The sequence below is a fragment of the Pseudophryne corroboree genome, chromosome 10 (genome assembly GCF_028390025.1).
Source record: "Pseudophryne corroboree isolate aPseCor3 chromosome 10, aPseCor3.hap2, whole genome shotgun sequence".
Taxonomy (NCBI): Eukaryota; Metazoa; Chordata; class Amphibia; order Anura; family Myobatrachidae; genus Pseudophryne; species Pseudophryne corroboree.
In genome coordinates this window covers 130,984,146-130,998,000 of record NC_086453.1, presented here as the reverse complement: position 1 = coordinate 130,998,000, position 13,855 = coordinate 130,984,146, and the positions used below count along the sequence as shown (strand labels likewise).

The 13,855-nt window shown below is 46.7% G+C and overlaps 1 protein-coding gene across 3 annotated transcripts in view; it reads right to left on the bottom strand.

Annotated features, from left to right (window-relative positions):
• LOC134966228 (pleckstrin homology domain-containing family A member 7-like) overlaps nucleotides 1-12,308 on the bottom strand; it is a 144,976-nt gene extending 132,668 nt beyond the window's left edge. The window contains exons 1-3 of one of the 3 annotated variants that reach the window (XM_063942796.1): nucleotides 11,974-12,308; nucleotides 9,916-10,066; nucleotides 9,381-9,444 (exon numbers count right to left, since the gene is read on the bottom strand). The gene's annotated coding sequence lies outside the window, so the exon portion shown is untranslated. The remainder of the gene's footprint in view (nucleotides 1-9,380; nucleotides 9,445-9,915; nucleotides 10,067-11,973) is intronic. The other 2 variants (XM_063942795.1, XM_063942794.1) reach the window with 2 other exon arrangements.
• Nucleotides 12,309-13,855: the final 1,547 nt, after the last annotated feature.

The following is a 13,855-nucleotide window of genomic DNA, read 5'->3' as shown; positions in this document are numbered from 1 at the left end:
ACAGTGACCGGAGTGTGTGGGTGCAATGGCGCACAGCTGCAGTGCTGTGCGCTACCTCATGTGAAGACAGGAGTCTTCTGCCGCTGATTTTGACGTCTTCTTGCTTCATCCGCCGGCTTCTGTCTTCTGGCTCTGCGAGGGGGACAGCGGCGCGGCTCCGGAAACGGACGACCAAGGTTAAGTTTCTGTGTTCAAACCATCTGGAGCTAATGGTGTCCAGTAGCCTAAGAAGCGCAACCTAGCCGCAGTTAGTAGGTTTGCTTCTCTCCCCTCAGTCCCACGTAGCAGAGAGTCTGTTGCCAGCAGATCTCTCTGAAAATAAAAAATCCTAACTAAAATACGTTCTTAATAGCAAGCTCAGGAGAGCCCACTAAAATGCACCCAGCTCCTTCCGGGCACAGATTCTAACTGAGGTCTGGAGGAGGGGCATAGAGGGAGGAGCCAGTGCACACCAGTAGTACTAATTATTTCTTAGAGTGCCCAGTCTCCTGCGGAGCCCGTCTATTCCCCTGGTCCTTACGGAGTCCCCAGCATCCACTAGGACGTTAGAGAAATATGTAAAACATCTTTAATAGCCACAATCATGTACTGAATACTCTTAACCAATTTTGGATGTAAACTGGCCTCACTATATATATCCGTATCAGCTATTTGGGTAAATGAACGCTTTTTCTCCACGTTTGTGTCTGAGAATCAGATTTATCCAGCCTCTTAGACAATAACGCCACATTTGCATTTAATGTACTCAACATATTCGCCCAATCAGCAGTTGGCGGTGCCGACAGAGTCACTCCCAAATCCTTCTCCGAGCCCCTGGTAACTTCCTGCGGGGAGGAGCACTCAGCCATGTCAACACACCGTTCCGACACACACACACTGGCTATAGGGGACAGACCCACAGGGAAGCCTGTTAGAGAAAACACAGAGGGAGTATACTAGCTCACACCCCAGTGCCCATATAATACTGAAAAATAATATATGATGAGTGCACTGTTATGTAGCACCAAATTACCCCCAAATACTCACCCGGCTTCTTTCTTCTGGCTTCTGTGATGGGGTTGACGGCGCGGCTCCGGGAACAAAGCTAGGCGCACCAAGTGATCGAACCCTCTGGAGCTAATATTGTCCAGTAGCCAAAGAAGCAGAGCCCTTAACTCAGAAGAAGTAGGTCTGACTTCTCTCCCCTCACTCCCACGCTGCAGGGAGCCTGTAGCCAGCAGGTCTCCCTGAAAATAAAAAACCTAACATAAAGTCTTTTCAGAGAAACTCAGGAGAGCCCCCCTAGTGTGTGTCCAGTCTCTCTGGGCACAAAATCTATCTGAGGTCTGGAGGAGGGGCATAGAGGGAGGAGCCAGTTCACACCCATTCAAAGTCTTCTAGTGTGCCCATGTCTCCTGCGGATCCCGTCTATACCCCATGGTCCTTTTGGAGTCCCCAGCATCCTCTAGGACGTAAGAGAAAAAAAATAATCTGTAGTTTACTGAAAAATATCTGTACTATATGGGCACAGATTGGTGGATTGGGTAATCTTTAAAGTGGGAGGGAGGGGGTGGGGTTTACAGAATCAGATTTTTTTTGTGATTGCAGAGTTTTGGGGCCCTAAACTCAAAAAGTGGAAACAAATTTACTTACCAATTCAATTCACATTTTGATCAGAATTTGCAGGCTGTTAAACCCATACATTGCAGATTCTTTTTCTTTACATAATCATCTGCAAAATGCCCCAACTGATTGCTGACATATGGGGCCTTTACACAGAAACATTACTAGGTTGTACAGACAATGTTTTGCTCAGGAACACAGCAAGGTTAGGAGACTTGCCAAAGATCACAAGCAGATAAAGGGAATGAGCGAGGCTTCCCTACTGTGGGTCAGCATGGTTACAACTGAAGCCACTCCTGTTCAGGAGGATTATCTTTTATTTATGAAGCTACACTGTTCCACAGCACACTATGTGGTTTTATTTTGGCCAAACTGCAAAGGATAAATGATCCACATGTAAAACGATGGTGTACAAAAGAATGCAGAGGCACATGAATTTATTTAGGGTAATACACTATGGGGCAGATTGTATGACTGAGCACTGTCTTGCGCAACTATCTGCAGTATTCACAAAAAATCCTCTTGCCGGGACAGTGAGCCCATCCTGGCTATGACTGATTAAAAACTGGCATTCTTACGTCGCATGTGTGGTCGAGCCGCATATGCGCACAGCAAAGGCTGCCAGGATACAGTGGTCTTTCTCCAGTAAAGAGGCAGCCTATGTGCTCCATTCGTGACCGCTATCACAGGGTGTAGTACGGCTGACCGGCGGTCTCCTGACCGCCGGTCAGCTTACCGACGCCGGGATCCCGGCAGCATACCGACGCCGGGATCCCGGCGGGGAGGGGCGGGTGCAGCAAGCCCCTTGCGGGCTCGCTGCGCTCGCCACGCTGCAGGCTCGGTGGTGACCTGCGGTCGCCACGGGTTCTATTCCCACTCTGTGGGTGTCGTGGACACCCACGAGTGGAAATAGTCCCGGTTGGTCGGCATGCCGACCATCGGGACAGTGACCCGTCGGGCTGGTGGAGGAGGTCATGTGACTGTCGGTCAGCTGACCGGCGGTCACATGAATACCACCCCTATCAAAGACAAGCTCTTAAACGCATTTGGCCTACAGCGAAGTTTCCATAGAGGTCTTTGGCAATGGTGGTGCTCTAGAGGGCCTTAACGCAGACGTTATCTACTGTACCACTTAACCCAAATTATACAGGTTCCTGGAAATTGCACCCTTATTACATATACCCCAAGAAAGGGCCATCTGGAAGTATAGGCACACTGAATAGCTGCCAAGGGCCCCACAATTCTAGGGGCCTTTGAGCAATGGCGGTCACACAATAAGAAGAGCAAGGCAGCATTCTCTACTTGCCTCCCAGCCAGACAGTGAATGGGTGTCAGCATGCTGATTGGTGGATAGCTCCAGCCATCTACCAGAGTGCTAACAGCAAATCACTGCATGGAATCATGCAGAGAGAGGGTATGGAACTGCAGACGGGCCAAGGTATGTTTTTATTCAGTTAATTGAAGGGGTATCTAGGGGGCCAATTAACAGTTATTTATATAGCGTCCAATGCATTGCTTTGCCCAGGGCCTACAATGCTGTTAAGACTGCCATGCCCCAAGATGTCCTGTGGACTTTCATACATCAAAATCATCATCACAGGTCTTTTATACCACTTTTACACTCGCACTCCCGGGTCACTCCCGGGATGCTTCCCGGGATGCATTCCCGGGACTGACCCCTTTCACACTGCATTAAGACCTGGGATCGACCCGGGACAGCCCCATTTACACTGATCCCGGGATATCCCTGCAAATGCATTAGTATGTCATTAGAAATGGCCTTGGGCTCAGAAAAGATGACATCAGCTTTTCTGAGCCCAAGAAAGCTCCAATCCAAGTCCTTTTAACAGTCCCGGGATAGTGAATCCCGGGACGGACCCTTTTACACTACACAGCTTCCCGGGACGGTCCCGGGTTCAACCCTGCTTTTGACCTGGGATGAAATCCCGGGATGCTCGTCCCGGGAAATTGTCCATGTACCCATTTACACTGAGAAGAATCCCGGGATGATGCGCGTTCACGTGCAATATCCTGGGATTTTCCTGCGAGTGTAAAAGGGGTATTACTAGCACAGAGGTTCTCAAATGCAGTCCTCACAGCACCCCAGCGGTTCAGATTTTAAGTATAACTATGGCTCAGCACAGATGGTTAAATCAAATTGTCTGAGGTACTAATAAGTCACCTGTGGTCAAGCATGGATATACTTAAAACCTGGACGATTGGGGTGCCTTGAGGACCACATTTGAGACCCACTGTATTAGTACCATGGATGTTTCATTTAAAGCAGGGATTCCCAACCACTATCCTCAAGGCACACTAGCAGTCATGGTTTCAAGGCCATACCTGCACACAGTTAACTTAGGGCCTAATTCAGACCTGATCGTAGATGTGCTAAATTTAGCACATCTACGATCAGTCACACAGACATGCGCTCAGCACAGGTCCAGTCAGGCCCGATTCCCCCCCCCCCCTACCCACACACACAAGTACCAAAGCATCGCACAGCAGCAATGCTTTTGTACTGGTAGGGAGCTACTCCTTGAGAACGGCTCCTGCGCGCTGGCAGGAGCTACTCGTCGCTGTGAGGGTCGCAGCTGCTGCTTGTGAAGTCACGCAACCACCACGGCCCGCTCCCCCAACGGCCTGCTTTGCCCGGCCCGTGCCCCCTAAACGCGGCCAAACACCAGCGGGCCGCGCCCTCCTACCCAGCGACCGCCTCGGCCTGTCAAACAAGCAGAGGAGATCGCAGGGCTGAGACAGCAGTCGGCTGTCTGGCATGCGGGATGAAGAGGATAACAGTGCTGGCGGGCTAGTGCCAGCCAGCACATGCTGCCCGGGGGATTGCCATTGGTGGGTTATCCATCGATGGTCACCAGCATCGATGGATAACCTTGATGGTGTAAAACCATCTGGAATGGATCCATCGATGGTCATCCTTAATTTAGTACACATGTGGGCGGACCAGGGGCGTGGATTAGTGGGTGCCAGGGGGCGGCGCTAAGCTCCGTACCATGAAACTTTTAGGAAAATAAATAAATAAATAAAAATCTATTTGGTAGTACTGAACCATCGATGGCGGAAAACCAACTGGTTCTCCACCATCGATGGTAAAAGTATTCAACATTGGTCATAGACCATCGATGATTTTGAATCATCGATGGTCAGTGGCCATCCCTAGCTACCCCTAGGCAACGAGCATCCCCGTGGCAACGAGCATGGATCCCAGAGCATAAAACCCCTGGCAAAAACCATGACACAACATGCTAAACCCCTGGCAACGCGCAGGTGGAAAAAAAATAAATAAATAAATTTAAAAACCTGCCCTGGGAGGTATGACCAATTCGAAAAACCCGCCACTGAAGGGGTTAATCAGTACCTCAGTTATTTTGAGTTATCCATCTGCGCACAAGCATAGATATCACTAAAACCTAGACTGGTATTGAATGGCCGATATATCGCGGGTCCGTCGGCCAGTGTGTATGAGAGATATGTCTGTAAACGACAGCGTTCAGACATATCGCGTCGACAATGCAGCATAACCGATGGCCAATATATCTAACAATATATTGGTGCATCGTGCTGTGTGTACGGGCGGTCAGCCGACCGTCCGTACACTTGCTGCAGATGCCGGCTGTGACTGACAGCTGAACTGGGCGGGCCCACCACCCAGTTCGTGACGTCAGTCCCGACGGATCAGGCAGTGTGTATGCTCAACACATTGCCCGGTCCGTCTGTAGATATATCTGAAGATCAATTAGTCTGCAGATATATCCAATAGTGTGTACCCAGCATTAGTGTGCCTTGAGAACAGAGGTTGGGAAACACTGATTTAGAGTAAAACTAACACCAAATACATGTGTTTCCTCATATATTTCATAGTATAGTAATTTCACAGGAGCCACAGCTGTTAAGGGGGGTACACACGGAGAGATCCGTGCTTAAAATCTAAGCAATCTTGCTAGATTGCTTAGATTTTAAGCACGGATCTGCCGTGTGTATGCCCTCCAGCGATAGCGATGCGCGGCCCCGCGCATCGCTATCGCCGATGCTAGATTGAGCTGCATGCAGGCTCAATCTAGCGGGTCGCTCACTTCACCGTTGTGTGAAGTGAGCGGCCCCCCGTCGGCTTTCCCCCTCGCTCAGCACATCGCGCTGTGCTGAGCGGGGGGAGAGATGTGTGCTGAGCGGTCTGTGTTAAGATCGCTCAGCACACATCTCTCCCGTGAGTACCCCCCTTTACAGACAAAGTCTGGTCAGTGTTGCTAAAGTTTTCCTTAGCATAGCCTGGAGCCCTAGACAATAACCGATACTTGACCACTATACAAGACACTAATAGTTGAAAAGAAAACAAAGAAAGGGCTAAGAGGAGAAACGTTATTCTCTCTCACAACAAAACAGCTGGTGCGAGAATACGCCAAGAAATCTGACTAGGGGGCTAATTCAGACCTGATCGGTGCTGACATGCAGGGCGGACTAGCCCTGTGCTGGGTGTCCCCCCGCATGAGGTCTGAATCACCCCCTAGATTGCTTAGAAGTTAAGCACGGATCTGTCCATGTGTGTTCCGATAGCGATGCGTGGCCCAGCGCGCTGCTATCGCCGGTACTAGATTGCCCTACATGCAGACACAATCTAGTACATCGCTCACTTCACCGCTGTGTGAAATGAGCGCCCATCCCCACGCTCAGCACACATTGCACTGTGTGCTGAGCGTTCTGTGCTAGATCGCTCAGCACACATCTCCCCGTGTGTACCCCCCTTAACACTAATTGCCTTTCTTCTGTAACATGGTGTGGACACCATTTACAGCAGGTTTAGCGAACCTGTGGCTTGCCCGCTGCTGGTGAACAAATATAGCATGCCATGTCAGTTTACAACTGGCAGTGCATCCCGAGACGTGTCTTACCAGCTATTGTGGGACTACAAAAGTTCCATAGTCTGACTTAGACCATTGGAAGTTAGGGGTCTATTTAATAAGCCTTGTATGGAGATAAAGTCCCTGCCATGTCACAGGCTGGGTTTGAAAATGTCAGTTAGGAGCTGATTGGCTTGTACTTTATCTCCAGCGACTTTATCTCCGTCCGAATCTTAGTAAATAGACCCCTTAAGGCCCATATAGACGGGCCGATGCAGGAGAGATGTGTGCTGAGCGAACCGCTCGGCACACATCTCTCCAGCCGCTCAGCACAATGTGTGCTGAGCGTGTGGGGGGAGACGGGGGGCGCTCACTTCACCCAGCGGGCGAAGTGAGCGACCCGCTAGATTGGCCTGCATGCAGGCCAATCTAGCAGCAGCGATAGCGATTCGCGGGGCTGCGCATCGCTATAGGGGGTACACACGGAGCGATAATGCTGAAATTCTAAGCAATCTAGTCAGATTGCTTAGAATATCGCTCCGTGAGTACCCCCCCTTTAGTCTTGTTTTTGTAGCTGTACAATATCAACTCCTAACCATTTGATACACATCTCGTATTACATACAGCAGACTTCAAACAAAACACAGAACGATGGTCATACCCATGTAAATGCCTCTTCATCAGATGATACAACCAACACCCAGCATAGAACAGCACAGGAATTCCACAAAGAATCCTAGCTCTTTCTGGAATGAGCTAAAAATTCAAAAACCTCAATATGGATCACAAGAAGGACAAACATCTACTACTACAGCAACATGTCCTTGTCTAAATCAAAATTATGTGTAGACTGCTCAAAATAATCATGCTATAATAAAAAGGACTTTTTTAAATTGATTTTGTCGCCTACGAACAGGCAGCAGCAATTTTCATGAACATCGCAGAGTGACCTCGGGGATGCCACACGGTCCTAGTAAACGAGGCAGTATGCTCAGAAATATTGCTTAAGGTCACAAAATAGCTGCCTCCACAGCGTGCGACAGGTGCACATTAACTGCTTCTGGAATTTAGAAATTTCCACAGAAACAAATATAGAGCACACGTGATCTCTGATGTAGTAAACCACAGAATGGCTCTCTGGTGCAACCCAGTAGTCATTATTGGGAACACATTCCCCAAATCTTGTAGAACCTTGAACACCTAACCAAATGCAATCGTGATTTGCATGATGGTTGTATATTAAGGCCCCCATTTATCAAGCCTTGGAGAGTGATAAATAGCACCGTGATAAAGTACTAACCAATCAGCTCCTAACTTCTATGTCACAGGCTGTGTTTGAAAATGACAGTTAGGAGCTGGTTGGCTGGTACTTTATCACTTTCCAAAGCTTGATAAATATGGGCATAAGTTATTTATATAGCGCACAAATCCAGCAGCACTTTACAGGAAATATTTCACGATCTGTTTTATATTCACATAACACATACATACCAGGGTTATTTTTCATTTACATTATTTGGGAGGTATAATTAACCTACCAGTAAGTTTTTTTTTGGAGTGTGGGAGGAAACCTGAGCACCCGAAGGAAACCCCTGCAAGCACAGGGAGAATATACAAACTCCACACACACAGGGCGGAATTCAATTACCCGCAGTAATTTACAGCGACTAATTGACTTGCCCAGGGCTATCCTACTAGCACCAATGCTGGCACGTATCGTGGATTTTGTTTTGCCTGTTTCAGGCAGGCGTAACCAAATCCCCGATAAGCAATCATTTATACTGCGATGACTGCCGGGGAAACACATAGGTCCTTTGCTTTTAGCGGATCCTGAGCTAGATGCATCATCGCTTGGAGAGTGAAAAAAAAAGTATCAGCCAGTCAACTCCTAACTGCCATGTTACAGGCCCCGTTTGAAAAATGACAGGAGCTGAATGGCTGGTAGTTTATCAATTTCCAAGTGGTGGGGCAGTACGGATGGTGTAATGGTTAGCATTACTGCCTCACAGCACTGAGCTCATGGGTTCGATTCCCACCATGGCCATAACTGCATGGAATTTGTATATTCTCCCTGTGCTTGAGTGGGTTTCCTCCGGGTACTCTGGATTAATCCCACAATCCAAATGTATACTGGTAGTTTCATTGGCTCGCAACAAAATTAACCCTAACATGTGTCTGCGTGTACATGTGGTAGGGAACATAGACTGTAAGCTCCACTGGGGCAGGGACTGATGTGAATGGCCAAATATTATCTGTAAAGTGCTGCGGAATGTGTGGGACAGTTATAAATAACTGGTAATAAATAATGAATTTAGCCTTATGCGTTTCCGTGCAAAAACAGGTAATTGGCCGCACAAAAGAAATGGTCTATAAATGGATAGCCAGATAATGAAATGTCAAAGAAAAAGAAAAAGAAAAGAAGCAATAAAAGGCCCCATAGTCTTGTCAGGAAATGAGCTCCTGATCTCAGCACTGTGCGGCAGCAATGCTAACCACTGGGCCAACCCTATTGCCGATAGTTATTAGACTGTTGCCAATTCATTCATTGCCTTGGAGAGACTCATGAGTTGCAAATCCACTAGACTAACGGTCTCTGCTCTGTGGACTTGGCCTAGGATATTAACCAGGATATCAGCAATAGAATATTAACAATGTCCACATTCGGGCAGCTGTCAAACTATTTTAAAAAACCAACAACAAAAATAAATGGACCTTCCACCTTCATTCTATCACAATCTCTCCCCCTCCCTTCATCAGCCACAAACAATGATGATGGGTTTAGTGGAACCTGTTTTTGGTCAGATAAATACTGTATAGCTTTGTGTACTAGTTAGTGGACATATATTCAGCAAGGTTGATAAGAAGCGAAGGTAATTATAAAGCTAGGTGATCAGCCTGACCTTTGCCAAAGCTGCACTGACTCACCAGTCTGTAGATAAGACCCAGTCTTCTTAATTGAGTGTTCACAATAGCAAGTGAGTCAGAGTATCTGTAAGTACACAGTAAGTTAACAAATAATTTTTATGAATGAAAGCACTGTGCCAATTTAATGTCTCTTTGCACTGCTTATCCTATGTTAGTTTTGATAGGGGGAATAAAGATAATTTGCATATTAATTCAATCTTACAGATTGTGCCAACCCGGATCATTTTACACCCTTCCTCCTTAAAATCACTTTTGAGACAGGCAAACATCCATTAAGGATTTACCAGGTTTGCTTTGGAATAAAAACATTTTTTTTTAAAAATATGGACAAGTGCTTTTGTAATACAACGTCAGAGGGGAAGAGGAAAGGAAAGAATGGTCAAATATAATTCACTGCCATTCTAAAAATCATATGCACATTCCATACAACTCCCTGCAAAGCTATTGCCGTTTATCAGGGTTGGGTAAGACGATCGCTCATTACTCAGTCTAGCATGCTTCCAATGGAAATAAGATATAAAAACTAGCTACACACCTGTTTGAGAAGAGGAATGCACAGTCCTTACAACAGCCACATATCCACAAACATTGAGTGCGTCTTGGCATTTACTAATGGGTGTCATGATCTACTGGAAGCTCCCTACTGTTGTTTTGTTTCTCATCTTCCTCTTAGACAATAGAGGTCACTAAATAAATAAACAAATGGCTATTTCCACAAAAATAACACATGTGCACAGACAACAGCATTTCTCAAAGCTTGTAGGGATCATTGTTCCTTGTTATAAACAGAATCCACCCTCACTGACTTTTCAGAAGAAGCAAAAAACAATGCACGAATACTTCACCCTCAGGCGTCTAAAACCCCCCTGTATTTGGACTATGAATGGTCACTACTGAAGCTCACTTTGTGCTCCCAATTTCCATATCTGCAGGGATAATGCACATGAACACCAACTTATGCCCAACAAATGCTGAAAATAAATATAGAAATACTGGGGGGAATTGAAAATGTATGTATTATATATTTTTTTTTTTTTAAGAAAAGGTTCTTTTACAAGAGCACTAATAGTTATGTTTAACATGGAGCCACAACGCACCTATGCACACATACCAACACAGCCGCTAGCAGTATAAAGTGACCAATTACCCTGAAGTGCACTATACTGCTGAGAACTCCCCTTGTATAGACATTACACATGTAGCTTGCTACAGTTTACGTGCAAATGCCAGAATCATATCATATAAAATATGGAAAACTTGCTTATAAAAGTATAACAAACCATCAAAATGAAAAGGTCACATATGACAAACCCATGTACAGAAAGAGAATATTCCCATTGCAGGTTTAAGAATTCATTGTCAGAATGCATCTAATGCTTCTAAACCGGCACCTGGAAATGATTTCCTATTGTTTTTGTGACCCCCTCCAACTATAACACATAATAACAGAGTATGCATTATGAATCAGACTGTCTCATCACTACAGCTCAGTAGGTGTATTAACAGACATGCCCCACAGGCAAATAGAGGAGTGTTCTGACGGGAAGGCAGATTTCACTCTGTAGAATGTTTTTTTCCTTTAGTAAAACATTTAATAAGTACATATATTATCAGGACCGACGGAGGAAAATTTATTATAACTTTATTCATAACTAATAATACCAGGGTACCTTTGGCAAGATTGCTTTGAGTGGCTCAGTTAAAGGATTTGGGGATCATTTGTAGAAGGATTATTTATTTTAAATAAAAAAGGGGGAAGGAGAAATATAAAGTGATAGGAGAAGATAAGATGTATGACATGTGCTCTGAGGCTGCTTACATTACTGCACTCCAGGCTAACAGGTGTGTGAGGGAACAAAGCTTTCCTCTATGTTTCCATCCATACCACCTTTATTAAACCAGGCTGACACTCAACAATGTGGTAAGTGATTTAACCCTTGTTGTGCTACTAAAACTAGTAATATAAAGAAGTTTCCAAGGAGACAGAGAAAGGCGCTGCAGGGCGAGAGGCAGTCTGTGCAGGACCTAGGGTGCATGTGTCTCCAACACTGGATTAGTGGCTTGTTTACAAGGCTCAGTTCCAGGCTAGAGAGAGTGGGGAGGGGGCTGCCCGTGCCTGGTGCCAAAAGTCGCCCCACTGTCTGCTGGATGGAATAAGGGGTAGCCACTTACACATGTGCAGTGCACACAATCCCCGCAGTGCCAGTCCGGCCTGGCCGTCCCTGTAACGCGAGCTAGGTTAGGTCTATCCCTGTAGTGCCAGGCAGCCAGCCAGGTCTGTCCCTGTAGCGCCAGCTATCCCAGGTCTGCCACATGCACAATGGTAACCTGAATAAAACGATCGCGTTACCTAGTGTAGAACTATAGTTACGTCACATAGGTTGAGGTTTACAAAATAACAACAAACAAACCAGCCCAAATGCGACACTTTGTAACAATGTAAGTGAACGCTGCATGGTCACATATGGGCAGGCAGGTGGTTAGTAAGGCTGGCGGCAGACTGGCAGTGAAATGGTTACATTTCCGAACAGTGCAATGAAATCATAGACAATGCAACAATGTGAAATCAGCTCAGGGTATTGTCCATTCTTACCGGGAGAAGTGGGGGATGCCTGGGCAACCTTGTCTACTGTCCCAGATGAGCTCCCATTAGGAACAGCCAGCACCAGCCTTGCTTCCTCCGCTCTCAGACTTGTTCAGCAAATGTTCCCGGCCAGCCAGTGTCCTGCCAGCCTGCCCCCCTCCCTGCTCCCCTCCCGAACCATGCTGTGCTTACTTTCTGCTTGTCTTTTGATCCTCCTCACTCCCTTTTGTACTTCCTTTCCCCCTTCCTCTCATTCACTTCACAACTACCTAGTTAGCCACTAGTAGTGGCACTCTCTGCAGATGACCTCCCCCTTGCTGGGAGTCACTCCTGCTCCCCCTCCTCTGGGCTGCACACGGGGAGAGGCAGGGTCTCGCTCTCAGAACAATCGAAAGGCCAGCCTCCAGGAACACCCAGATTCCAAACGACAGGATTAGGTTTCAGCCCGTCCACTCCCTCACTGTGGATCCCAGACTTGTCTCAGGAGGCAACAAAACATGCCAAAAAATAGGAATATATCTAGTTATTTGCATCCAGTGGTTTTACATTCCTGGTATCCAGGGGAACTATCTCAGACTGCACATTTTGTGGCCATCTCTGGAGGTTTTTCCAGGAAACTATTGTTAGCTACTGCAAAACCTGATAATCTGGTTTTATACACATCCACTTGGGTTAGATTCACCCCTACTTCCCCTCAAAAAATAGTGTGTGCGTTTGCACTTCTTTACTTTTCAAATAGGTGCAACAGTACTGTACCTGTAACACACCTATCCTCCAGTGTCCGGTGCCTGCTCCTCTGTGCCCCCTGATGGCTAACGCCCGGCAGCAAGAGTCTCCACTGCCTCCGGGAGTTACGCCACTGCTGGGGTATCCAGTCACATGGTCCCCAGACGGCACCATGTCGGCATCCTCAGAATGTAACCTGGATTGTACAGTCGATTGGGTGTGGATTATTATGTCGACCTGGAAAAGGTCAACAGTGTCTAGGTCGATATGGGAAAAGGGACGGCATGGTTAAAAGGTTGACATGAACAAAGTCGACATGGTTTTTTAAAAATGTTTTGTGTCGTTTTTACTGTAACAGCACAGGGTACCACAATTAGTGCAACGCATCCCGCACATGGCTCGCTTCGCTCATCATGCTTTGGGCAAGGTGCTTTGTGCGCTCGGCACAGGTTACTATTCCCAATCGTAGTCCAGGTGGATGGTAAAGTATGAAAAAGTTGAAAAACTTTAAAAAAATCCTTGTGTCGACATGCAGTGTCAACAATTGCCATGTCGACCCCTAGTGGTTGACCTATTGACTGTCGACATCATTACTAGTGACCTATCTTCCGGATACCCAGTGGATTCTCTTTTGTCTATTTGGTGCTGATGCACAACTGAATACAAGTCCATTTGCAGAGCTTATATACTGCACATGCTCCGCAAACCAAACATGCTCGGCTATGTGCATTGCAGAGCCGCACTTCTCAGGTGCATTTCCACTTCAGGCACAGTAGGAGTAATTGGGCAGAAATGGTGTGTCAACACAAAGGCTAAATAAACTTGAATTCCCCCACAGAGGTGAGGAGAAGCGTTAGCCTTTTATTATATAGGAGATATAGGAGGTCATTCCGAGTTGATCGCTCGCTAGCAGTTTTTAGCAGCTATGCAAACGCATAGTCGCCGCCCACGGCGGAGTGTATTTTCACTTTGCAGGAGTGCGAACGCCTGTGCGGCAGAGCGGCTGTAAACACATTTTGTGCAAAATAATAAGATTTTACTCACCGGTAAATCTATTTCTCGTAGTCCGTAGTGGATGCTGGGACTCTGTAAGGACCATGGGGATTAGCGGCTCCGCAGGAGACTGGGCACAACTAAAGAAAGCTTTAGGACTACCTGGTGTGCA